Source organism: Asparagus officinalis, chromosome 7 (genome assembly GCF_001876935.1).
Source record: "Asparagus officinalis chromosome 7, Aspof.V1, whole genome shotgun sequence".
Classification (NCBI taxonomy): Eukaryota; Viridiplantae; Streptophyta; class Magnoliopsida; order Asparagales; family Asparagaceae; genus Asparagus; species Asparagus officinalis.
Window position 1 is genome coordinate 142,538,221 of NC_033800.1, and position 26,416 is coordinate 142,564,636.

A 26,416-nucleotide genomic window follows, 5' to 3' on the forward strand; every position below is an offset into this window, starting at 1 on the left:
GTTTGAGAGAAATACAAGTTCGAATTTTTCTTTCATTGTCTTTTTACATCAAATTTCCAACAAACACGAGGTCACGTGCGACGTCGTTCCATTGGATGTTTGTTAATCCATACTTGTGGGATAGATACACGATCTACGAAAGGCAGACTCAGAAGTACACATTCACTAAGGATGGTAAAAAGTTCATATTTCGTTCGGCGTCTCTTTCGAGGGAGGCAAACTTGACGACGGTGACACGAGCAAAGAGGCTAGTGAATGCAAGCAAGAAGTTTGTCTCGTTGTGCATTAGACTTCATGACGAGCCATCAAAAAGGAGTTGCATGTTAGAACGGAAGACAACTACGATGAGGCGAGGAACGAAGGAGTCGTTTTCAGTTGTACGTCGATATCAGGTTCCTAGCAAAGCCAGGTGGTACAGAAAGGATGGAGGAGCTCACGAGTTTCCTCAACAGAATTTCTAACTTGAATGAGACTTCAAGTTCCTAAAGGGGGGGACCCATGATACGGGTGTATCTTCTCTTTGGAACTTAGCGATCCTCATGAGAGCTTGAGGATAAATGATTCTTATAGTAACTTGAGAATAGAGGTGTAAAACAACACAGTGGAACGTAGGTTAAAGCATGGAACGAGATGGAGAATCGAAGAATCGAAGCATACAATTTTCATCTAGTGAGTCGACTCATACATGTACATGAGTCGACTCATCAGGTTGAGTCGACTCATGTCTGTCATGAGTCGACTCACGAAACCCAATCGTTTTATCAGAAGTTTCTGACCAGTTGACTCATGACTGTCATGATTCGACCCATGTGTCATGAGTCGACTTATATATGCACATGAGTTGACTCATCGATGGTTTTCTGGTTCGTTTGGGTTTTTGTTTGCACGAATTCTTGTAGGGTTTGGACTTGGTTATTTACCAATTTTCCATCCACGTTGTTACACCTATATAAGGGATTGTTTAGGGTTTCTAATGAATCAGATGTAATCAAAGAGTGATTCTAATCAAGACAGATTAGGGTTTAGAGAGAATTAAGAGTTTGTTCTCGATTCTAGTAAGATTGTGAGAGAGGGGTTGTAATCTTTTCATATCATAATCTGGAGATGGTATTTTCCTTCGCCACATACTGAATTATTCTTGTATTTCTGCCATCTTCTTCTCAACACATCTTTGATAATTCCGTGATCAAAGGTGCTCGCTCGGCGACTCGTATCATGTAAAGTTTTGAATGCGCTGAACACACAAAATTTGAAAAACATGTTGGAGTTGGACGGCAAACCGGATGACATTGAAGAAAAAATTTAGAAGATGATGAATAGAACGACGTGTGGTGTGATTAGGTCTTGTTTAACTTAAGATCTAAAGTATGATGTGATCAATGAGACTTCAGCAAAGAAGATCTGAGAGATTCTTGAGAGTAAGTATTTGACAAAGAGTGTGGAGAATCATTTGTATTTGAAGATGAGGCTTTACCACTTCCAATTGAAGAAGGGAATCTTGATTAGTGATCACATAAACCACTACACGAAGCTTCTTACGGATTTGGCGAATGTGGATGTTATGATTAAAGATGAGGACAAGACGTTATTGTTGTTGAGTTTCTTACCTGACGAGGAATATGAGACCTTCGTTTTTACTCTTATTAATAGGAAAACATCTCTTTCATATAGTGAGGTCACCGCTGCTCTTGTGAATTATCAGCTTAGGAAGAAAGATAAAGAGACTTCAATTGATACAGTAGCGGGGGCATTGATAGCAAGTGGAAAGAGTCCAAATCGAAGTAGGAGGTCGTAGTAGTCTAGAGGAGCACATCCTGCGATTGGTAGGAATCATTGTGCTCTTTGTAAAGAAGATGGACATTGGAAGTCTGAATGTCCAAAGTTGAAAGATCGAGTCAGGAAGAAAAAGGGGAAAACTATACAAGCTTCAGAGGTGAATGTTGACAAGGCTAGTGGAGACAATTCAAGTTCGGATTCTTCGTGCTACTCGTGCCCTGCACTACCGTCAGTTTGTGTTACCAACTCTACGGAGTGGATGTTAGATTTGGGTGCTTCATACACATTTGCCCTAGGAGGGATTGGTTCTTCAGCTTTGAGGAGTTAGAAAGAAGGGATATCGTGCTCATAGGTAATGATCATGAATACCCTATTGGTGGCATTTGAACAGTTCAATCAGAACATGTGACATGGTGATTTGGGAATTGAAAAAAGTGAGGTTCGTTCCGTAGTTGTCGAAAAATATTATTTTACTTGGAGTTTTAGAGGTAGCAGGCTATAGGGTGATCTTAGAGGATGCATCTTTAAAGGTCATATTGGGGTCCATGATTATGATGATGGGTGTCAGGAAGAATAATTTGTATTATTTGATTGGAAGCACGGTGACAGGTGGAGAGTTGACAACTTTTATTGTTTTGGTTAGACTGTGGCGTTTGAGGTTGGAATATTCGAGTGTTGATTCCATGCATGGATTGGTGAGAGATGCTTTGACCTACAATTTAAAGTCCTGTGAACATATTGGTGTGAGCAAGAAGATCAAGGTGAAGTTTGACACTTCTATTCACTTGTATTATTTGATTGGAAGCACGGTGACAGGTGGAGAGTTGATGACTTTTATTGATTTGGTTAGACTGTGGCGTTTGAGGCTGGAATATTCGAGTGTTGATTCCATGCATGGATTGGTGAGAGATGCTTTGACCTGCAATTTAAAGTCATGTGAACATATTTGTGTGAGCAAGAAGATCAAGGTGAAGTTTGACACTTCTATTCACCGAGCGAAGGGCATTCTAGATGATGTTCACGTAGACATTTGGAGGCCTTCCAAGGAGGCATTAGTGGGAGGTAACAAGTATTTGGTTTCCTGTGTTGAAGACTGTTCTAGACATTTGTGGGTTGCAACCAAGTCTCGTTTGAGTGAAGTCTTAGTAGTCAACAACATGTGGAATAAGTGTATAGGCAGAAAGGTGAATTTGCTTAGTTCTGATTTTGATAGAAAGTACAAGAGGGATCCTTTTCTGCATTTATGCCTAGCTCAAGGTAGTTTGAGACACTTCATTGGAAAGGAAATATTAGGGCAACGAGATGAGGTGACAGATTTGATGAACTGTTCCTTGCTGGAGGAGGATCGGTGTTTGATGTCAAGCAGTGGATTCCAGATGAGTCTTGGTGATGAGGCTTTAACATATTTGAGTCATCTTATTTATAGGTTGTCGTCTGTCATGATTGGAGTATTTGGATCTGGTGAAGCTACTTCAGATTTTGGGTTGCTTCAGATATTTGGATGTCCAACATATTATCACATCGAGAATGTAAAGTTTAATCCAAGTGCACATTTGGGATTCAGATGAGTGTTTGAGTACCAGGTATGGGGCTCTGATATTGTTCTGAGCAGTAGTGTCACATTTAACTCTCAGCAGGTGGAGAGTGTTGGACAGATCATAGGCGTATCACAGCGGATGTAGAGTGATGCTACTCCACGTTGGGTGGAGATTACTCCACGTACTCCAGATCATTTTGTATTGTTTAGGATTCCAGCTGAGGTGATACAAATTAGGGATCATGTTGGTGTTGACGAGTTTGTTGATTCGAGTGCAGTTAACGGACATAGTTCGGATTTGGCTATGGCCGTTGGTTCACCTCAAGTGGAGGTGTTTGGTTCGTTTCACTTTGAGGTCAGTAGGAGAGTTATCAGCTGCAGATTTGTTAGTGATGATCGTGAAGGATTAAGAATCCTTCTGGTTGATTGAGGGCCTTTGGTTGATTGAGGGCCTTTAGAGGCCATTTGGTGAACTATGTGAGACTTGATTCCTTGGGCAAGAGGATACGTAGGCAGTCATTTTGATGCAGCCAGTTTGATGAGTTGATACTGATATTTGGAGCTTGTTCTCATTCTCGTTTGGGTTCTTGACTTGTTGTAGATTGAGCCCGTTATCGTGGATTGTTTCCACTTCGTACTGGACGCAACAAGTGAGACGTTTGGTTGATATTGGTGTCAACTTAGTTTTGGGAAAACTTCGCCGATGTGGAGAATTGTAGAAATGATGAAAACATTGGAGAAGAACAAGATTTTTGGAGCAGGCAGAGCTTTGGGTGCTTTTGGTCGACCGCGAGCTTTGGGGTGGTCGACGGAAATATGCACAGCCTCAGGGAGTTTTCTGAACTTGGTGACAGTCGACCGCGATGATTTTGGCGGTCGACCGCCAAACCCTGTAATCGATATTGTGTTTCTGTCTTTCTAGTCGGTAGACCGCGACGATTTCTACAGTCGACCGCCAGTCGGGTCAGGCCCAATTTTGGTTTTCCTGTTCTGTTTGGGATTAATGTTTGGTATAAATACAAACACGTTTTAGGGTTTTTTTGGAGCAGTAGAAAGGGTTGTTTTGAGAACAGAAAAGAGAGTTTTTTCTGAGCTATTGGTTTAGGGTTTTGTACATATATTTGTTTGAGAGATTTGTTTGATTTTGTAATCTCTATTTGAACTATCCCTTCTCTATTAGTGAAAACTCATCCTCTTCTTGCCCCGTAGACGTATGCAACTTACCGAACCACGTAAAATTTATTTGTTTGTGTTCGCGCTTTTTTTTTTTTTTTGAATTATGGTTAACTTTCTCTCTCGACGATTGTGTGTTGGTCCTCGGCACCCCAACATGGTGCACGCATTGCATGCACCGAAGTACCAATACAAGTTGAATTTTACTCGATAGTAACGTGAACTCTAGGATAATAGACGCACTCACTCTCTGTAGTCAAGGGGTTGTTAGAAAATCGCTGGTATATTTTGGGCCAAGGCGAAATTCCCAAAATTTAGCTCAATACTTTTTAACCCGGGAACAATCTCACCTCGGGGCAAAAAAGAAAAAAAAAAAGAAAAAACTTTTCTTCGAAATTTTTTTTCTTTCGATATGTCGCTGACACCCTAGAATGGATGAATTGAAAGCCATTGGAGATCATATCAACTTACAAAGCCCTAATCGACTCTCACATGGTCAGTTTCTTCAGGGTAATCCACCAAAACCCTAAAATTTTAGGGATTTTCTAGAGTCCGTTTGCGGCTCACAAAGTTGGTCTTTTTTACAGATTGTGGGAGCTGGTGGATGAGCACCGGATTAAATGCCTTTGAAAAGAAACGATAGCAATTTTTTTGGGGTATATCTTGCGGATTCATTCAGGTATTAATCAAAGTTGTATTTTCTTAGCTTGAATTTTTTTCTTAGAGTACCTAACCGTTACACCGAAACTCTGAAATTATAGTTTGAGTTGAGGGCCAATTGTCAATTTTTAAAAAATCTGCATTAAATTCGTGGCTAATGGAATTTGAACCTGGGTTGGCTTCCTCTGATACCATCTTAAAGTCCCTAACCATTCCCCAAAACTCCGATGTTATAGTGAGAGTTGAGGATTATTATTTTTATATTCTAACAACTTTACATTTATGATAAGCTTTTATCTATTTAGATAATGTTGAAAACCGTTAGATTGTTGAATGTTGATGCCTTTCATCTATTTAGATAATGTTGAAAACTTGAACTGCATGTTAGTTGACTTACTTTCTTTTTATTAATTGACTGTTAGATTTCAATTTTACGAGCATCTATTGTTCAAAACCCGATTTAGTGTTTTTTCAATCTTGATTGTGGAGATTCTTTAAATTTTCTGATTATGTAAGACATTGCTACTACCACGAAGATGTTTCAATCTTAGAAGAACTCAAGTGTTCTGAGCTGAAGTGTTCATCTTACTGAGATAGAGACTTTATGAAGAGAATGAAATCAAGTGAATGAAGGGAATGAATTACAATCATTTGTCTATCCTAGCATATTATTTTATGCAATGAAAGAGATGCAGGTAAAGTAGTGTACTTTACTTCTTGTCATCTTCCAATGTAACCGAATCAGGAAATGTTCTAAGGGGCTGTTTGGTTCGTTTCCCATGTATTGGGAAATACAATCCTATGTAAAGAAACCCAAGTTTTGGGTTTTCCAAACTTTTCCAGGAAATAGATTGATTGGGTTTGTTTCACACATAAAACATGATGGGAAATCAATATATACATTTTTCTTATGTTTGGTTGGCATCAAAAAAAGGGGGAAACTTTTAGTGATTAGACATTTCCCATTTTTCTTGTGTTTGTTTGGTATTAAAGTGTGTAGCCATGGTAATTTTACCACTCAGTAAAGACCAATTTGTTTGTGATCATTGTTGGAGGTAATCTTACCAAAATTTGAAGTGCAAATATAACATGAAAAACCAATAAATAGCCGAATTCATCATAAATATATGATTGACATAAAAATCAGACGAAACATGTAATAACATGATTATCTTAATTGTTATGAACTACGTACCTGATTTGGCATGAAAAATACTTCTTTGACATGAAAAAATCACACGAAACCTGCTTGACATGAAAAATCACACGAAACCTGTAATAACATGATTATTCATAAATTTATGAAATACGCACCTGGATTAGCAAAAATTTCTTATGAGACCTGTAAAAATTTATAAACAAGTAGTCATAAATATTTAGATAATTAGAACTTGTGTTTACATGGAAAATCACATCAAACCTGAAAATACCGTACATGTAGATAATTGGGACTATACTATAAGAAACAAAACCAGTTAGGTTTCAAAACCATGAGCGCTACAAAATCATGGGCAAAACCAACAGAAAATTTACTGATACAAATTAATATTGTCAGATTCAACATCCAACCACCAAGTAAACGTACCAAGCTATATGCATTTATAAAACGCAATGTTTGCATACAAAATGTTAACCAGGAAAAAATATGAATAAGAAAAGTAAAGATATTAGTGAATCTTCATCTGCACTATCATCAAAGGTAAGAATATTTAAATTTTTTATGATAAAAATAGAGTTGTTTATTTTAAAATGTTAATTTACTATATTTTTTATCAGCGTGGAAGGATTACTAAGCCTAAGCAAACCTTTGAAGAATGGATTGCCTATACGGATGCAGATCGAGAGCAAAATGAGATGTGAGATATCATGAAATTAGCTGAAATTATGTTAAGAGCTAATGCTGTAAAAGTTATAGATTAAAACGGAAATTGGAAGTGTCCTTATTGCAAAGATATACCCAACATGTACTAGAACAAAAATCAACTCCTAACACATACACATGATGTTGGTTACAATAAAACTATTGCCAATCTGAGTAAGAATTGTATTGGAGAGCATCGTGGACTTGAAACCTATTTATAATAGCTAAAATGAAAGCAATGATATGTACTACTTTGCTATTATCATGTACTACTATGCTATTTTATGCATGTTTTAATTTGAATGAACTTCATGACTAAAAAAATCATGTGAAAATATTTGTTGATATCACGTAAAATATACCAGCCACATGTTTATGATTTATATGGCTGAGGGCGCAGAACTTAGCCAATATCATCATTTAGCCATCTAGTGTAATATCAATAAACATTGAAGGTTGCTAATCTTAGAATATTTGACAATCATCATAGCCTAAATGTAAAAAGTCACCAACTAAAACTCATGACATGACAATATTTTTATTATTAACTCACAGTAGTAGCTATCCAATACAATGTAGATACATTGTAGGTTGCTTACATACAATTTTTTTAGTTGTCATGTATATGGTGACTTATAAAGTTCTCGTAAACACAAGTTCAATGTAAAATTAGTATTCTGCAATATTCACATAAAATTGGTAAATATGCACATGAAACCATATGTTTATAGTTGAAGCACAACTAAAATCAAAGTCATACAAATAATTACTACCTATTACAATAATATGCTCCATCATCATAATGTTTCAAATACACATAAAATAACATCAACATATGATACAAAATCAAATGAAACTTTCCTAAATTAAGCAAGACTTGTCTTGCACCAAAAGTAAGTGGATTTAACAAGTATATTAGAAGTGAGAATCACAAAATACCACATGAACTCATATTCATATTGTTCTTCAACCCTCATTGTTGAGGAAGGCATTGATCATCTCTTTTTGACTAACCGAAGATATGCATCAGGGGTTTAATCACATTTTTAATCATGTATAGAAACAGTTAGAGAACTAATTATGTGAGGATTTAGACTTGATCACCCATTTGTCTCAAGTTTTACAAATTGGTGAGATTTTGAGGCAGTCGAAGTAATAAAGCAAAATGCAAATTCAATCTTTGGCTGAATCATACCAAAAATTGCCGACTTTCACCAAATCATGTTATACCAATTTTACAAGCTGGTGTGAAAATTGTCAATTTACTCATTTTTAACAAACCAAACAGTCCAAATAATCACAAAAATTTTAAAAAATGGTGAAATTATACCTGTAATTACCGAATTTCAACAAATCAAGCAATAATCCGACGAAATCCCCTAAGAAAGGCGTTGCCTTTTTACGAGATCCAACAAAAATCCTAATAAATCAATAGAGATCTGAGGAAACACAGTGATTTCCCCAAAATCTGAAGCAATCGGCACAAATCGGACAACATCAAGCTACAGCTTTCGTAGATCCGACGTGCGAAGAGAGAAGAAATAGCGGGACTCGGCGGTAACCCTAGTCAACCAAGAGATTTCCCGAAAATATTGTAGATCTGAAAAAAGAACACGAGGGTTTTCGTGGGTTTTCCGCTCATTTTTAGAGGAAATCGTGACGAGTGATTTGGCTGAGGTGGAGGTGTTTTCCGCCACTGCAAACCCTAGATCCTTTGTGAACCAAACCCACACAAAGAAACAAAGGAAAGTGAAATGTCCGAGGTGGACACTGTGTAACGCAGAACTGGACAAAGGAAAACACCAATGCTAAACAATGTTGTAAAAAGCGGTGGATAGCGGCGCTATAGCGCCGCCATTAGCGGTCGCGGGCCTTTGCCGCCCTGCTTAAGGGGTTTGCGGGTGGGTTAGGCGGAGAAAAACCGCTATTTGCTCGAATCGTGGCTAATTGCGCGCTGTAGCGCTGAAAAGCGGGGAAAAAGCGGTAAATTCCGCTACGGGTTTTAATAAACGTCTCCTCAAACCCGACCCGAACCCAACCCGCACCCATTATAATAAAACCCTCTCACCTTTGCCCTAGCCGCCTCTGTGGTCTCTCCCGACTCCCGACAGCTCTGCCTCTCTCGACGATTTCCAACGCCGTCAACATCGTCGCCGGCGATGACTTCCAGCGCCGATCCCGCACCAACAACGACGACTCACCTTTCTCTCTCTCACTTCCTCCGGTCAAGTCATCTCTCGTTCACTGTCTCTCCAGTCTCCGGTCAAGCCAACAGGAGCTTCGTCGGCATCGTCTCTGTTGGGAAGCGGAAAAAAATAAATGACTGAGTTTGGGTAGGACGAACATTTCTGAAAGGAGGAATCGGGGCTGAATTTTGGGAAAAAGGCAGCGGTGAGGAAGCACTGAGATTATTGTTGAAATATTAACCGTCGGATATACCCATGGATAGAATGGACGGTGATGATTGAGCCTGTGTGAAAAGTTTTATGTGGAGATGGGAACGGGGAACGTACATGGAGAGATTGTACTGGACTAGATAATATCTTATGATGATTAAAATTTAGCAGGAGCAGGACGGGTCTTCTTTTCTGTTTAATTTTTTTCTTTTTAACTTTTTTCTTTTCAAAATTTTTGCTGGAGTGAGATGTGTCTAGTTTAAAAAGAAAAATATGTGTTTTATCCTTCTGTGAAATCTAAAATCTGTATAAGGTTATGATGAAGATAAACATTCATAATAACTTGAGTATTTTTAGTGGGATGAGCTGATTGTTGCGTTGAGCAATCACGCATAATAAAAACAAATTAGGTTGGGTTGAGTTATTTTCAAAATTCAAACATATAATTGAGTTATTATATATCATATGATATTATCTTGCTTTGCTCATTTAGTCATTTATTTATACTTGGATATTTTACTTTTTAGGTCAAATTTCTAGTAGTTAATAAAATGATGATGTTACTAATCAATGTTTTTTTATTGTTGAGCACTTTTATATTAGAGACTTGAAAGTTGAAAAAATGGAACAAAAAACGGTCTTTTTGATAAACAAGTACGTTTTTTCATTCTTTAATCTTTATAACTATAGTACTTTGTTAATATTATGTAATTATTACACATATATTTCATGTTTAGGCATCAAGTATGCATTTGTAGATTTTTTATATGATTTTTCTTATTATTTAGAATATTTAAATATATTTATATTTGACCGCTATTTGACCATGCGCTATTTACCGCTATTTCGCCGCAATAGCGCGCAATAGCCTTAGCGGTACCTCGCCGCGCCGCGCCGCGATCCGCTATCAGCAACCTTGATGCTAAATGAATCAAGAATCACACAGATGATAACCTAGAAAGCGACTAAGTGCATGGAACTAGTCACGTATGCAAAAGTCTAACAAGATCCTAGGTATGGATGCAATCCAATTATATACATGCAATGATCATTTAAACAAGATCCACATATAGAGAACATTAACTAATGATTTTCATAAATTGACTACAAGTTCTTTAGCGTTGCAGGGCAATGTTTGGATATGCGATTATGATTAGAGATCACCTGAGGGTGTGAGGAACTCACACCAAATCATACAAGATCCGAATCAGAATTAAGTCGAAAAGCTCTGTTACAAACTTGGTGATCTATTCCACGAGATTGAGGAACCAACGAGGTTTCAACAACTTAGATCTGAGTTTACCACGCACTCTGTGGAGATACTGTTCACGTGAACAATAATCAACGACCGTGAACAGTGATCCAATGTTGACGAAGATGGGAGAATCGTGCGGCATTATCGGAGCAGAGCGTGAACAGTACCAGAGCTACTGTTCACATAAACAATATGACGCGGCCTTGAAGGAGAGAGGGTTTGTTTGAGTGGAGGATTGGATATGGGTTGAGGATATGATGAAATGCTGTGATTTGATCAGAATAATTAAATTAAAATGGCTTCACACCCTCAAAGCAATTCACATGCTAATGTAAAACCTAGAATTATCATATCAAAATAGTCTCCCCTTACTGAGGCCTTTTACATCATTATTTATAACCATAACAAAATCAAATCAAATCCCTAAATCACGTTCAAATCTTAGCAAAAATAGAACTAATATAAATCCTATCAATTAAAATCTCTGAGATCATGACGAATATTTCTAGAATCAATCAATATCCTCCAAATCCAATCACTTCTTTCTCTTGGAATACACTCCATGGATTCCCATCACCGTGTCATGTCAGGAGAGGGAAATGAGTTTCGGGCCTCTTTTTTACGAACCAAACAACCCCTAAGTTTACTCCAATTTTCCCCAACCTGTTTCTTTTTTTCTTTTTGATTAGTTTTATATCGTTCTTTGACCTTGTAGCCTAGCATATAAGAAGTTATCATGGTGTTTATACATGACAGTTGAACTAGAGGTGTTGATCTTTGTATCCAATTTCTAAAAGATGTAAATGAAGTAATGAACCAAAATTTCCTTAATTGGTACTATTGAATGCTACAGTGATGGGGAACAATCTAACAGTATAGTTGCTATGTTGTGCATATTGGGGTATACTTGAGGAGCAATATTATCTGGAAAAACTTTGCAAGATTGAGATTTAAGTGAAGGCGAATGTTTTATGGTTAAATCCTGATTACATTGTCAAAAGAGTAGTAATTGGTCCCTAAGATAGTTTGAGTAATTTACGGAATATATTTTGAGAATTATGCAATAAAACATGGCATGTATTTTGGGCTATTTGTGCACATTGTTTCAGATTTCAAAGAACTACCAGTAGACAGGATTAAATTCTATTATGATAGCTTTGTTGAAATATGTTTCTTCAAGCTAGTAAGTATGCAATTCACCACAGAGGTTCAAAGGATACATTACCAGTTACATAGAAATATGGGCTTCAGTTTATTTGCATTTTTCTGATACCATGTATTCTGCCACTGACATAGGATCAAGGATTTAGCAAATCCTTTATGGACTGTCGTTGTCCTTAAGTGAGTCTACCTAATGCTGTCTAAGAAAATCTCGTGCAAGTGATTCTGATAAAATTTTTTTTCCACAGGTACAAGTTAGTCAGATAAATAGTTAACTTATTGACTGCATTAATGTTGTAACTGTTGGAGTTTACTAGCCCATGATTGCATACATGCAAGCAGTTTCTGCTGTAGCCTACAGTAAAAAATAAACAAGAAAGTCAAGTGGATTTGTCTTGGTAAACAATTGGAACTTAGTTTTATGAATAGCAACTCTAGTTAACTAGTTGGGTATAATTTAAACGGGAATTTCACATATTCTGAAATATGAGTTATATATGTTTTACCTGGTCTTCGAATTGAAATGCAAGTTAAAATGACACAAATTGAACATTTACATCGACTTCTTTTAACAGAAATAGAAATGGGCAACTTAATTGTCAAATATTTTTACCTCTAGAGTGTATCGAACTTATGTATTGACTGATTAGAGCACCCGTTAGCATATCATGAATTTTGTTGTTGATGCTTTTCAGTTCTAGTCGTTATTCATTTAAGCTCTGCTATTTCAAAAAATGCAGTAGTTTTTAACTTTGCTGAAGCCACGACAAGATTAGTTAGAAACTCTATGCCGATGAAATGAAAGCTTCAAGTCACAATTCAAAGGTTACTGGTGACTTCGTCATCCGGCATATATCTCATCCTTCTCAATTTTGTGGTTTGTCTATGGAGCAAAACTAGTAAACTTCGTGAGTTATAACTCATGAAACGGATGAAAATTAATAAAAATTGTGGGTTATAACTTGTGAAAATCGCAAATTTTGACATACGCATAGTTTGTTCACATTCATTCAAAATACACTAGATTGACAAACTTTGTGAGTTATAGCTTATGAAAATCGTGAATTTTTGATGTATACTCAAATTTTTTTATATTCGTTCAAAGTGAACCAAAATTGTCAAATATGTGGATTTATAGCCCATAAAAAGCACAAACTTTACACATAATAAATTTATATTCGTTTGAAACGAATGAAAATTTTATTATGGGTTATATCTTATGAAATTGTAGATTTTTATGTACACATAATTATTACATTCTTTAAGAGCGAATCAAAATTGTCAAAATTATGGGTTATAGCTCATGAAAATCGCAAATTTTGATATACACAAATAAACTTACTTTCATTTGAAACAAATCAAAATTAAACAATTCATTGGGTTAGGGCCTATGGAAATCATAATATTTGATCTACATGTAATGAACTTATTTTTCTTCAAAACAAACCGAAATTGGCAAAATTAATGGATTATAGCTCATAAAAATCACAATTTTTTATGTACACATTAATTTTTGTATTTGTTCAAAATGAACCATAGTTGTCAAAAATTGGGGGTTATATTGCCCATAAAACTCACAAAATTTTCATGTACACATAATAGATTTATATTCATCTGAAACGAATGAAAATTATTAATAGTAGCAGGCTGTAGCTTATGAAAATCGTGAATTTTGATATACATAATTTATTTAAATTTGTTCGAAACAAACCAAATTAACATGAAAAAGATGTCCATTTACAAAATTGAAGTACATATAATAAATTAATATTCGTTTGAAATGAACCAAAATTGATAAAACTGTGGATTATAACCAATGATTTAAAAAGCTCCCTCATAGGCCTAGGCGGTACCTGTTGTGTGAAAATTAGTGCGTTGCAAGTGCACAATAAAGTTGTAGTATATTAAATATCGAACCACAATGAAGAGGTTTTTCTCTTTAAAATGGAATTTTTCCCTTTGAAAAAGATTAATTGAAAAGAGGTTTAGGAAAATAGGTTGAAAATGGGTTTTTTTTGGATTTTTTCTTTTAAAAGAAAATGAAAACAAGAAAGAGGTAGAGAAGAGAGAAATTAAATGCAAATAAAAATAAAATAAGGAGGAAGAAAAAAGGAAAGGAAAAAAATAATATAAATGCAAGAATAAAGAAACTAAAAACAAAGAGAAAGAGGGAAAGGGAAATAGATAATGAAAATGATTAGAATGAAATGCAACAATTAAAAGAAATAGAAAATGAAAACAAAGAGGACAAACTAAAATAAAACTAAGAACAAAGAAATCAAAGAGATGAAATAAGATAATTAAGATAGATTCCACTAGATAACTATTTATTAGATATAGAAATTACTCTTTTTTTCATTTATTACTTCTAGAATTAATAAGCATAAACTATCAATCTATTTAAAGAAAGTGTAGTTTATCAAATTAAATTCTAAAAGTAAAAGGATAGAAATAACCAAATTAGAAAGCAGTTCTAGAACAATTAAAAAGTATAGCCTGTCAATCTATTTAAAGAAAGTTATATTATTCTACCAATTACTAATTAATTTATTACTCTGGCATGGACAATTAAATCATAAAGAGAGAAATTCTAGATCTACTAAATAAATTATATTAGCTTCATTTAATCCTGATTAGCCTAAGAAGCTAGCAACACATATTAATTCCTAAATTATAAGCAAATAAAGAAAGCATGACCAAAAGCAAGAAATTAAACTAATTAAAGACTAACTAAGTAAATCTACTCCTGAAACATGAATTAGAAAGTAAGAATTAAAAGACAAGTGTTTGTCGGAAAATTTGCGAGGAAATTGAGAACAAAATTTGTATTAATCTTCCTGACTGACTTAGAAAAAGAGTAAATACAATCTCTCACAGTAATCTCTCTTAAACTGACTTAGAAAAAAATTATAATTTTTCTTATCGGTTTTTCGATTTACAAAAGAGAAGGAATCGATGGAGATTCTTCCCTTTGTTTAAACCTGGGTTCTTCTTGGTAGCGATGAGAGTTTGAATCTTGTATCCCGTTGACGATCCGAACACTTCACTTCGTAGGACGTCAGTCTATTCCTTTTGATGTGATGTCGGGAAGAACTTGCGAGGCAAGTTTAAAATTCTGAACGAGTTAAGAACTCTGAACGAGTTTAAAACTTTGTAAAAGAGTTGATTTCAGAAAGAAAATTAATCCTTTTCAATTTAACCGAAATAATTCACAAGTCAAAGCAAAAGCTCTAAGAAAAGCTCTTAATAACGCTCCAAAAATCCGATCCAAGATCCCAAAATTCAAACTCTTTTTCTCCTTTTTTTAAACCCCTTTTCCAGTTGACTTTTTAGCTATTTATAGGGATTTAAGGGATGTAACTGACCCCTTAAATCACTCCTTAATAAGGGTTTAATGCCCTTAATTCGTGAAAAACGGTTTTGAAACCGTTTAAAACGTGTTTGAATAAGTCAAACGCGAGATTCGCGTTCTGGAAACGACCCTCGCATTTACAACTAAAAACGCGGCAGAAGTTCCGCATTTTGAACTTGGAACGCGGTGGTGAACTCCGCGGAACGTGGTGATGAGCTTCGCGTTTTGAGCTTGGAACACGTTGATGAGCCCCGCGTTTTGAGCTTGGAATGCGTTGATAAGCTCCGTGTTTTGCTTTGAAGAAATCACCAACTTGCAATCTCTTCTGTTAGAGTGTTGCAAGGATTGTCATCTTGTAATCCTAGCATTTGGCTCTTTGAGATGTGAGAATTGTCAGTTTGTAACTCTCGTTTGTTGTTGTGAGAATCGTCAAATTGTAACTCTCATTGATTGATATGAAAGTCGTCAGATCATGACCTCCATCATTTGTGTTTTATGAGAATTAGCTATTTGTAGTGATTTTTAGACAACCTACAACAAAAAATATAAAAACTCACATTGAGAGGGGTTTGGCCCCTTTTGTAGGCTCAAAAATTATTTAAATCTTCATCATCAAAGAATTTAAAAGGAAATTTAAAAGAGAAAAAATATTATTTTTATTGCAAAAACTAAAGTTTGTACAAATTTGGAGGGCAACAAAAGAGGTCTTTCTTCTCAAAATGGGATTACAAAATTTTCATTGCCCTCATCCCTCACACTACCCCTATTTATAGCACATAGGAATCCCTTACAACCATTAGATCTAACTTGCTCGTTAAAGGTTACATTTGGTCATTGGATCGAACTTTCTCTCTAAGAATTACATTTGGCCATTGGATCAACTTGCTCTTCAAGGATTACACTTGGCTATTGGATCAAATTTGCTCTCCAAGACTTTGAGAAATGAAATTGTGGGCTTCAATTAGCTTACAATTAATCTTCAATAATCTTTTGTGCTTTTTTATTGCGCTTGGGATCTCTTAGGCTTCCCTTGAGGCTTCATTTAGGCTTCTCCTTATTACTTATTTATTTCCTAAAAATTCAATAAAAAAACCTGTGTAGCAATAAAATAATACAAATATCATAGGTAGTAAGAGTACAAAAATAAATAAATGTGTTAAGTAGTACCTAGGTCGCTGCCTAGGTTGTGGGAGCGCCAAGGGGTATGGAGACTACTTATGGGGACTAGACTGATTAGGTCTTAGTTGTGACTTCCTCCTTTACTGCCTCCACATCTTATATAACCACCTCTAAACTCCTCTGATCGCTTCTACCGACTACAAACACCTTCAACTTTTCTAACCTTTTGCAGAATCTCCTCTGTCACCACTTGAATAAAAAAGAAAAAGAAAACTTCATGTGCCTAGCGCTTTTGATATTACTAGTTTTTACACACGTGCAATGCACGTGATTTAATACCATGATTAAGTATTTTTGGCAGTTTGTGCTCATTTTTTTCTTTAAACTCTTACATCCCGATTATTTTTTTATGTTTGTTTAAATGGGATACACCCAATTTAAATTTTCATGTTGATATTTGAATTGACAAAAAACAAATATAATTTAAAAATAATTTAAATTTTCATATTATTTTTGACCGATATGAAACTAAGCTTTATTTGAGAAAGTATAGCATTGCAAAGTGAAAAATATTAAAATAGTGTTATACAAGGAAGATGAATATTTAAAACCAATATGGCAAAATGATTGATTTAAAGTATGTTAAAACGATACAAAAGAGAATATGAAGTTTATTCCTAATCATTGATAGACTTCATAAAAAAAATATAAATTAAAGATTAATGCTAACTATAGTATACTTTTATATGATAAGAACATCCACATAAGAATATAAAAGTACTGAAAAAAATTCATGAAACTCCCTTCTAAAGATTCCTAATTTCACTCAAAATAATTAAACTATTCTATAAAATATTCATAAAATATTGTTTTTATTTCTTCTATTTTATTTTTTATTGAGTTAAGATCAATCCTTCTTCAGGTTTATCATTTATCATTTCTCGGATAATTCTAGAGTGTTGTCTTCATCATCTACATCAATTATGACATTAGGCTAATTTTGTATTTTTTTATGCTATTATCTTTCCTGGGCTCGTTAATTTTGTATCATCTCATTTAACTTTACAAAGAAGTCAAATGTACTTATGATGTTCAACACAAACTGCTCAAAATATAGACTTTGATTTTTTTTCTATTTCAATGAGAATAAATATTAATTTCATATATATAAAATTCTTTGTGTTCCTAATTTATTACTTAAATAAATTAGAAGCTATCTCTTTATTTTCCTCTAAAATGAATTCTTCTGATGTGCATCCAATAAGAATTTCTGTTATTTCAATAATATTACCTTTGCTCTATCCCTGTCATTTTCCATAAAGATCTAAACTAAATACCTGCATTATTCATTACCAATTTCTCTTAGATTATAATATTAATATTTAATTTGAAGAACACAGTATGGAATTTATGAATACTTACTAATTTTTCTTATGTCTTCCATGGAGATTTTTTCTTTGATTAGGATAAAGTTATTAAATTATTTTTTAATGTAACTCATTCAGTGCTTCATTAATAGATATGTCTTATGTTAATGCCAATTCAAGTGATTCATTGACGTTTTCTGAATTTTAGATTTATTTCCATCACTTTCCCATTTGCAATGGAAATAACTCAATTCTTTTAAAGTTATCTCTAAATATTCTAATAGTTTCTCCATATGTAATTCCTTGTATTCTTTTACCCTATAAATATTATTAACGTCAAAGATTAAAGTTTCTAAATTAAAATCAATTAATGCTAAGGTATAATATTATAGTGTTTTATCATTTCTATGGATTTAAACATCTATCAATTAATGTTACGAATGTATTTTGGCTACCCCAACTTATTACTAAAATTATATGAAATTACTTTAATTTATATAGTGCCGATAATTTTTAATCTATAATATTTTTAAAAATTTTATCCATTAACCGGATGTTTTTAATCAATTCTTATTGTTTTTGTTTACCAGTATCAACTTAGACTATTCTTAGATGCTGAAAATGGATAGTAAATCCCTAAATTAGAAATTTTAATATATATATATATATATATATATATTGTAACTCTAAAATTTTGAGGGTATCTTTAGCAATTATTAAAACTATAGATTAATTTTGAAAAATATTAAATTTTAGCGGTCTACCAATCGACGAATTTGATGTGTGCTAGTTAAAAATTTTAAAAAATTAGAGTTTTTTTTTACGATTTTTAAATTTTGAAGGAGTTTTTTTAAAAATTTTGAGGTTAATTTTGGCAAATTTTAATTTTTTAGGTGTCTAAGGGTAATATCTTGAATTCATCTTATTTTATTTACAAATTTTAGAATTTTAGGGTGGCTTTTTATAATTTGAACTTTTGAATGTGTTTCTATAATTTTTGAGATATTGAGGGTGTTAATTAAAAACTTTAAATTTAAATGTCAAAAATTTTAGGTGTATCATGGTAATCTCTTGAATTCATCTGTGTTGTTTGTAAGTTTTAAAATTTTAGAATTTTAATGTGCTTGTCTGTAATTTAAACTTTTGAGGGTGTTTCTATAATTTTTGAGACATTGAGGTGTTAACTGTAAATTTTAAATTCTTTGCAAACTGATGTTAATTTTTTAATTTCATGTTTTTTATTTTAAGTTTTGAGAGATTTGGATGAGTTTTATAATTTTGAACTTTTCAGGGTCTTTTCTGCAATTTTATAACTTTTTATGGATTTTTTTTGCAATACTTCATGTATTATAATATGTTATCTACTTGTAATTTCTTTATTTTAACAAACTAATATCATTTTTATGTTTTATATATTTTATTAATATTAGTTTTTTTAAATTGTTAAGCTAAATATGGTTCATATAGGATTAGGATAAGATATGATTATGATTAGGATAGATTGAGATATAAATAAAATATTTAAAATAGTGAAGGGTAATATTGACCATTGAAAATTAGAATTTGATTATAGATAATATAGTTCAAACTATAAAGGGGTATATTTGTCTAAAAAAGAACTTTTAAAGGTGTTTCTATAATTTTTGAGATATTGAGGGCGTTAATTAAAAAATTTAAATTTAAATGTCAAAAATTTTAGGTGTATCATGATAATCTCTTGAATTCATCTGTGTTGTTTGTAAGTTTTGAAATTTTAGAATTTTAATGTGCTTGTTTGTAATTTAAACTTTTGAGGTTGTTTCTATAATTTTTGAGACATTGAGGTGTTAATTGTAAATTTTAAATTCTTTGCAAACTGATGTTAATTTTTTAATTTCATGTTTTTTATTTTTAAGTTTTGAGAGATTTGGATGAGTTTTAAAATTTTGAACTTTTCAGGGTCTTTTCTGCAATTTTAAAACTTTTTATGGATTTTTTGCAATACTTCATGTATTATAATATGTTATCTACTTGTAATTTCTTTATCTTAACTAACTAATATCATTTTTATGTTTTATATATTTTATTAATATTAGTTTTTTTAAATTGTTAAGCTAAATATGGTTCACATAGGATTATGATAAGATATGATTATGATTAGGATAGATTGAGATATAAATAAAATATTCAAAATAGTGAAGGATAATATTGACCATTGAAAATTAGAATTTGATTATAGATAATGTAGTTCAAACTATAAAGGGGTATATTTGTCTAAAAAAGATTTCCGAACTCGTGCTTTTAAAAGGAGTATGATTAATTGTAATTAAAAATAAAAAATAGGAAAACATTTAGACTCCGTCTAGATGCCTAGGCTGTAGGTGTTGGGTCAAGTGCGTGGGCCGTCTAGCGCTTTATGGAACATTAGTTATTGCTCATGAAAATTGCGAATTTTGGTAGAAACTTATTTTTTATATTTGTTCGAAACAAACCAAAATTATTATACTTCGTGGGTTATGTAGCCTATGAAAATCATAAATCTTAAGAGTACACATAATAAAGTTATATTCATTTGAAAAGAATGAAGATTGATAAACATCATGAGTTATTGCTCACAAAAATCATGAACTTTGAGGTACACATAATCTAGTTACATTTGTTCGAAACAAACCAATATTGACAAAATTCATGAGTTATAGCTTATGAAAATGCGATTTTTGGCGTACACATAATTTATTTATAGTTGTTCAAAGTGAACAAAAATTCTCAAAAATCATGGGTTACAACTCATAATAATCACAAAATTTAATATGCATATAATAAATTTACTTTAACTCCAAACAAACTGAATTTGGTAAAATTTGTGGGGTAGCTCATGAATATCGTGAATTTTTATGCACACATGATTTATTTACATCCGTTCAAAACAAATTAAAATTTTTAAAAATTATGGAATATAGCCAATGGATATTGCAAATTTTGAAATACACAAGAAATTTATACTCGTTTGAAATGAATGCAAATTGATAATTGTGGGTTAGCTCACGAAAATCGTGAATTTAAATGTAGACATAATTCAGTATCATTCAAAACAAACAAATATTGACAAAATTTATGTGTTATAGCTCATGAAAATAGTGAATTTTGATGTATATATAAATTATTTACATTCATTCAAAAGGAAGAAAATTTCTCAAAAATCATGAATTATTATTGTTCATGAAAATCACAATATTTGATGAGCACATAATAAATTACTTTTGCTCGAAGCAAGCCAAAATTGTCAAATTTCATGGGTTATAGGTCACATAAATAGCGAATTTTTACGTACACATGAATTGATTTACACTCATTTAAACTGAACCGAAATTGTCAAAACTCGTGAGTTATAGCCCATGAAAATCATAAATTTTAATAATAAATTTATATTTGTTTGAATAAGTAAATTTTGATTAAAGTTGTTAGTTATTGTTCACAAGAGGCGTGAATTTTAATGTATACAATTTAGTTACATTCATTCGAAACAAACCAAATTGACAAAATTCATAAGCTATAGCTCATGAAAATCGCATATTTTTATGTACATATAATTTATTTATATTCATTCAAAACGAGCCAAAATTTTAAAAAATCATGGATTATATAATCCATGAAAATCGCAAAATTTGAAGTATACATGATAAATTTATATTCATTTGAAACGAACAAAAATTGATTAAAATTGTAAGTTATAGCTCATAAAAATTGTGGCTTTTGGTGTACGCATGATTTATTTACGCATATATAAGACAAACAAAAATTGACAAAATTCATCGGTTACGTCTCATGAAAATCGTAAATTTTTATGTACAGATAATTTATTAACATTCGCTAAAGACAAACCAAAATTGTCAAAAATTATGGGCTATAGCCCACAAAAGTCACAAAGTTTGATGTACAAAGTTTGATGTACAGAAGATAAATTTACTTTCATTTGACACATATTAAATTTGAAAAATTTGTGGTACCCCATGAAAATCACAAAAGTTGATGTCCGCGTATTAAATTTACTTTTCTTCAAAGGAAATTAAAATTGACAAAATTTGAGGGTTATAGCTCATGAAAATCATAAATTTTGAAGTACACATAACAAATTTATATTCGCCTGAAACAAAAAATTGAAAAAATTGTGTTATAGCTCACGAAAATTGTGTATTTTGATGTTCGCATAAGACAAACTAAAATTGACAAACTTCATGGGTTATAACTAAATCATCAATTTTTATGCACACATAGTTTATTTATTTTCGATCAAAATGAACCAAAATTGAAACAAATCAAAATTGATGTATATAAAATAATTTCACTTTCATTTGAAACAAATTAAAATTGAAAAATTCATGGGTTGTAGCCCATGAAAATATCAAAATTTGATATACACAATAAATTTACTTTTCTTTGAACCAAACCAAAATTGAGAAAATTCGTGGGTAACTCATGAAAATCACAGATTTTTATGTAATTATAATTTATTTGTATTTATTCAAAATGAGCCAAAATTGTCAAATATCATTGTAGCCCATGAAAATCACACATTCTGCACAATAAATTTATTTTTGTCTTATTAAAATCGTGAGTTATAGGTGACAAGAGTTGCGAATTTTAATATGCACATAATTTATTTAGATTCGTTTGGAACAAATCAAGATTGACAAAATTTGTGAGTTTTACCAAATGAAAATCATGAATTTTAATGTACACATCATTTATTTAGATCGTTCAAAATGAAGAAAAAATTTCAACAATCATGAGTTATAACTCATGAAAATGGCATATCTTGATGTGCACATAGTAAATTTACTTTTGTTCAAAACAAGCTAAAATTAACAAATTTCATGGATTATAACTCATTATATTCGTAAATTCTTATGTAGAAATAACTTATTTACATTCGTTCAAAATAAACCAAAATTCTCAAATTGTGGGCTAATAACAAATTTTGAAGTATACATATATTTGTTTGCAACAAATGGAAATAGATAAAAATCATAGGTTATAGCTTACGAAAATCTTGAATTTTGATGTACACATAATGTAGTTACACTCGTTGCAAATGAACCAAAATTGACAAAATTCATGTATTATAACTAATAAAAATCGTAAATTTTGATATATGCAAAATTTAATTATATTTGTTCAAACAAACAAAAATTTTAAAAAATCGTGGATTATAGCCCATGAAAATCACAAACTTTGAAGTATACATGATAAATTTATATTTGTTTGAAACGAATGAAAACTAATAAAAATCATGGGTCATTGTTCATAAATCGTAAATTTTGATGTGCTCATTAATTATCTATATTCGTTCATGACGAACTATCATTGACAAAATTCATGGCTTATAACTCATGAAAAATCGTGAATTTTTGTGTACACATTATTTTTTTATATTCATTCAAAATAAACTAAATTTGTCAAAAATTATGGAATATATAGCCCATAAATCGCAAATTTTAACATGCACAACATAATACTTTTATTCGAAACAGTTCAAAATTGAATTGTTCATGGGTTATACCTCATGAAAATCGCAAATTTGATGTACACGCAATAAATTTACTTTACTTTGAAACAAATAATATTGACAAATTTGTTTATTATAGCTCATGCTAATGAAATCGTAAATTTTTATGTACACAACTTATTTGAATTTGTTCAAAATGAAAAAATTCGTTAAAAACCATGGGTTATATAGCCCATAATAATCGTAAAAGTTGAAGTACACATTATACATTTGTATTCTCCTAAAAATAAATAAAAATTAATAAAATTATTGGTTATATAGCTCACAAAAATCATGAATTTTGACTTTACTCATAATTTATTTGCATTTGTTTGCAACCAACCGAAATTAAAAAAAAATAAGTTATAGTTTGTGAAAACCGCAAATTTTGAAGTACACATAATTTATTTTCATTCATTCAAAAGAAAAAAATTCTAAAAAAATCGTGGGTTCTCATGGAAATCGCAAATTTCAGTGTGCACGTAATAAATTTACTTTTGCACACATCAAACCAAAGTTGACAAGATCTGTGTGTTATCTTATGTACATTGTGAACTTTTTTGTACACATAATTTATTTGCATTCATTCAAATTGAAACAAAATTTTGAAAAATCGTGAGTTATAGTCCATAAAAATCACAAATTTTGAAGTATACATAATAAATTTATATCCATTTGAAACGAATAAAAATTGTTGGTTATAGCTTCCGGAAACTGTGAATTTTGTTGTATACATAATTTAGTTACATTCATTTGAAACAATTCAAAATTGACAAAATTCATAAGTTATAGCTTATGAAATCACAAACTTTTATGTAGACATCATTTATTTATATTCGTTCAAAATAAATCTTAAAAAATCATGGATTATATCACACGAGAATTTTTTTTAAAGTATATGTGGTAAATTTATTTTTTTTAATGAATGAAAATTGATAAAAATTGTTGGCTATAGCTCATGAAAAATCATGAATTTTTATATATACATATTTATTTGCATTCGTTCGAAACGAACCGAAATTTTCAAAAATTTTGGGTCATAGCTTATAAAAATGGCAAAATTTTATGTACACAAAATAAATTTACTTTCATTTAAAATAAATCAAAATTGTGAGTTATAGTCCATGCAAATCACAAAATTTAATGTACACATAAGAAATTTACTTTTCTTTGAAACAAACTAAAATTTTACCAAAAGTTGTGGGGGTTATAGCTCATGAAAATCACAAATTTTTATGTACACATAATTTATTTGCATTTATTCAAAACGAACAAAAATTGTCGGAAAACATGGGTTTCCCCCCATAAAATTCACAAAATTTGAAGTACATATAATAAATTTATATTCGGTTGAAACAAATGAAAATTAAAAAAGTCTTGGACTATAGGTCATGAATATCGTGAATTTTGATATACACAATTTATTTACGTTTGTTCGAAACAATTTAAAATTAACAAAATTCATGATTTATATCTCATGAAAATCGTGTATTTTAATGTACACAATGAACCAGGGTTATAGTCGGGAGCTTAATGTTTACACCTTATGAATTGGTGCCAGATTTGCATCATCATAAATGCTAAAGGCCAGATCTTGAGCTTTTATGGGCTTGTAGTTTAAGCTCTTTAAACAAGGCAATCAACCACCAAATTTTCGGAGCAGGAAGGAGTCCGGACAAAAAGTTGATCTTAGTTTCTTCATAGTCAAATCATATTTGAAGCACTCAATTGCTAAAGAGCCAGCTGGAATCACATTCCAAATCTGGACATGCATGCTATAAAGTTGAATATCTTTATGGAAGAAGCAGTCACTTGGAAGATGAGATTGATATTCATCAGACGGTGACCATGATTCCAACCCCTCCTCATATGAAATAAAGGCCTACCCATTAGGTTTACCAAATTGAGTATTTAAAGCCTCAAGCTTATTTGAGAGTAACAATATTATGTTACTGTTTGATTGGGGTTACACCTAATTACATTGACTATTTCTCTACAGGTGTTGAATCCCACTACTTTACCGTGGAAGCAGCAACTACTCCAAGTCGCACATAACCAAGTGGAATGTCTGTCATGATCATTTTATCAGTTATTGGATTTTGAAGAACTTGAAGATTGAGATAAAGTCGTAATTTTTGTCTCTCTCATTTGATTAATGGGTAGTTGCTTGTATCACATTACTGAAGTTTGGAGTAACATGAGACAGATATAACACGGTTTCTAATGCGATGAGCTCCACGTGATTAGCTCGAATGCACTCACTTCTAACCAAACACCACCTTTGACATGGGTAGAGAGGCCTATTTATATAGGGTTAATTGCAGATAGACCCCCGTATCATCACCCGATTGTGGATAGACCTCATGTAGTTCAATAGTTGACCCCGTGAGTGAAATTTTTTTTGACTTCTTTGTCTTCAAAGAAAGAGACCCCCCACCCCCACCCCTTCTTTTTTGGGCTGACAAATAGACCTCCTTGCTCCTGAGGGTAAAAGAGTGAAAATAATTCACTCAGGGGGTCTATCCGCAAATGGGTGATAGTATGGGGATCTATCTGCAACAATAGAAATACATGGGGTCTATCCACAATCAACCCATTTATATATGTGAATGACAAGCAATTACTTAGAAAGAAGATGCTTACACACGAAGAACCCTGATCAACAAACTCTGACGATGTTGTAGTGCTCGAGTGAAAAACTAAATGCACTGTTATATTGAAGATCTTTTGTCCCCTATGAATTATTGGTTGGCCTAATCACAGGTAAGAAAAATTGCAGTTTCAGCCTAAGCCGTCCCCATGTGAAGCTCTGATGTGCTTGGATTACTGTCAGCTGGCCAGACCATTGCCTAACCTCCTACAGTTGAATGAGTTGTCCTCATCGGCTTCTCAACAACGTGACAAGGAACACAGCCATCAAAGGTATGGGAGAAAAGGATGTGTCCTTTAGCATAAGGGACCCTTCAAGAGCCTCTCAGAGTTTAGTGAGTTGAATTTTGCCTTTAACTCTACCTTTAAAATCTTTATCACGTAACTGCATATTAATTGACATCTTAAAAGTTTGCATAATCTTTCCTTGTGACTTTTTGACGATATAGGCAACAAATTTAGGAAGTGATGTAACCACCAAGAGAGTGTCAAATCTGCTGTTTCGATCAGTTTATATGCGCTGGCTCAATTGCAGCCATCTGATCGCTTTTTTGTTTCTAGATATAATTGTAAGAAAGCTTATATC

General features: G+C 32.4%; 1 long non-coding RNA gene across 2 annotated transcripts; it reads left to right on the forward strand.

The window, feature by feature from the left end:
• On the forward strand, nt 4,826-25,434 carry LOC109850728. 2 transcript variants are annotated; one of them, XR_002249523.1, is made up of 3 exons: nt 4,826-4,996; nt 5,074-5,165; nt 25,181-25,434. It is a non-coding gene; the product is annotated as an uncharacterized LOC109850728 (long non-coding RNA). The 2 variants fall into 2 exon arrangements; XR_002249524.1 differs by having other exon boundaries at nt 4,827-4,981.